Source organism: Nannospalax galili, unplaced genomic scaffold, assembly GCF_000622305.1.
Source record: "Nannospalax galili isolate Female #2095 unplaced genomic scaffold, S.galili_v1.0 scaffold812, whole genome shotgun sequence".
NCBI lineage: Eukaryota > Metazoa > Chordata > Mammalia > Rodentia > Spalacidae > Nannospalax > Nannospalax galili.
The window spans coordinates 284385-287081 of record NW_008330725.1 but is presented as its reverse complement, the minus strand read 5'-3'; the positions used below and the strand labels follow the sequence as shown (position 1 = coordinate 287081).

The window sequence follows — 2697 nt, the reverse complement described above, 5'->3', positions numbered from 1 at the left end:
ATGGCTTTTTTGTTTTCTTTTTTGGGGGGGGTCTTTTTGAGAAAGGGTCTCTCTGTAGCCCCAGCTGTCCTGGCACTATGTAGACCAGGCTGGCCTAAAACTCACAGAGATCTGCCTGTCTCTGCCCGGCCCTTGGCTTAATTTTTTTTGAGACAGGGTCTCACTCTGTGACACTGGCTGACCTGGAACTTGCTAGGTAGATCATTCTGGCCTCTGAGTCACAGAGATCCATCCCCCTGTCTCTGCTTCTGGCCTGCTGGGACTAAAGGCATGTGCCACCACGCCCTGCTAAAATTTTTATTTTTAATTACGTGTGTGGGGAGGTATGTACACATGAGGACAGTACCCATGGAGGCCAGAAGAGGATGTTGGAGCCTCTGGAGCTAAAGCCACAGGCAGTTGTGAGTTACCTGAGTTGGGTGCTGGGAACTGAACTCTGGAACTTCTGGAAGAGCAGTGCAGGATGTTAAGCTCTGAGTCACCTCTCCAGCCACTTACTGTTCATTTTCTGAGACAGTCTCATGTAGAACACCTACACTCCTCTGCCACACCTATAATCCCAGCACTAGGGAGACTAGCAGGAGGATCTCCTTGAGTTGGAGGCCAGTTTAACAGTGAGTTTGAAGTGCTGCAGGGGTCTCTCCCTCTCTTCGCGGGTCGTTGGCCACCGGTCCACGAGGACAGGGGGAGCAAAAGTGGTGAATGGAGTCACGACGGCCAGTGAGCACTGATGGAAGAAGGCCCTTCCGAGGAGGCAGGTTCAACGACGCAGTGAAACAGCTCCGATTATTCAGTGGGAGAACTAGAGAAAGTATAGTGTGGAGGCAGTAGCCAAAGCCTCAGCTGATAGTTGCTCATAGTATGCTTTATTTACATGTGGCAGTGGGCTCCTATCATCCGACTACTGGGCAATGCCTGATTATCATATAGAAAAAACCTGGGGTAGTTTTTACTCCAGGTAACTATGCCAAAGGTCATGTTCCAAATAAGGTCAGGCATCCATGCTTGGTGGCACTTTCCAGGTAAGCCAGGAAGAGAGCAGGAGGCCCCCTGCTGAAAAGGGGAGTCCTTCCATTTGGTGCTGAGCCCCTTAGGGCTATCCAGACATGGAGAACTACAACCCTAACAGAAGGGTTTCCCAATAGTAGCTTACTTATTCAGCATTAATCCATAAGCAGAGACACAAAGTCCAGGCTTGAACTATGCCCGCCTGTGCATCTGCAACCTGTAGGATGACAGTGGTTAAACTTCCTTTTCTGTGCTAAAAAGGATAAAAGACTGATCTTTCTAAGGGAGGCTCAGTGAGCATTAAATACCAGTATTTTTGGATACTTTTAGCAAAAAATTTTTTGGACAAAAATCAAAACATAACTTCCCTGCTTCTGCCACTCTGTAAAACAGGCCTGTGGAAATCTAAGAGGGAGTACAAAGGGCTGAGCACTGCAGAGGTTCTGACAAGTTGGGAAGAAAACCTCCAGCAAAGTGGTGAGCAGACACCTTGGTAAAAGCTTAGTGTAGTCACTCATGTTCTTCAAGGTAAACCTCATGCTGCATGCAGGCATTCTGGAGGATGCATCAGAAGGCAATGTTGCTTACACCACAGTATCTCCTTCCTTAAGTAGAAGTGGCAGGTGACAAGTTGGCACCACTGAACGAGTTCATTTATAAGCTTTGAAAAGCCTTGTAATTTCAGGTTCACCAACTTTCACAACCTCATCTTCAAAATAAGTCTATACAAGTAACTTCTGTCGAATGTCACCCCCAGTTTGGAATATGGTTTAAAGAAGCAGCTATACAATGCATACACTCTCAGACTTAAAGCTGGAGAAGCCTGGGTTTGGTAGATCTCTTTGAGGATGAGCAATACTGTATCTTCAGATTCCCAGTAGCACAGATGACTTTGTAAAGCAAATATTCATTAAAACTCTCAATGGGCTTCTCCTGTAACACACAGTCAATACGTTGGCCTCCACTCAGAATTCCCACATTGATGGGTAGAGCTTCTTCTTTAACTGCCAGAGGAGATTCTTCTATGTTAACATCACTGGACTTTTCTGAACTTAATTCAGGTTCTGCTTCAGTGTCTTCTGCTGTTTCTGAAGCTCGTAAGGCAGGGTTCGGAGCTCTGGTAAAAGCCTTCCAAGCCATCTGCAGTGAACCTAGCAAGTTGTTCTTAAGGTCCATACTCATCCTGTTTTAGCCCTCTCTTAGTTCTAAGTGTATCTGCTTCCTACCTTTATGATGTGGGATCAGCACTGGCTCAAATTCTACTTCTGGGAGAACCATTGGTTCAATCCTATAGGCCACAGGATCAAAAGGATGATAAATATTGAAGAAACCTTTGCATGTTGGAAATTTGTAATTAGGATCACTTCTTAATCCTCGGACAGTAAGGAACATTCCAATGGGAGATCCAAAGGCAAAGAATATTTCTGATTTGTAGTTGAGCTCGGGGTATTTCACAGAAACCTGCCCAATGCTAACATCTAGATAGTCATCATTTTTAGTATCATCAGTACTACTGCTGAATTCAGAATCCTTGGGTATGTTCAGCTCTGAAAATGACATTGTGGTTGGTCTGTTAATACCCACTGAGTTTTTTCTGGTTCTGAAATCGCTTAGTATCTTCTTTCTTGGTCCTAAGGGAATCCCCATTTCCTGAAGAGCTCTATCTGGACATAAAGCCAGCTCAACTAC

At 45.3% G+C, this 2697-nt stretch overlaps 1 pseudogene; it reads right to left on the bottom strand.

Moving 5' to 3' along the window:
• Positions 1–1705: 1705 nt before the first annotated feature.
• LOC103748456 overlaps positions 1706–2697 on the bottom strand; it is a 2191-nt pseudogene continuing 1199 nt past the window's right edge.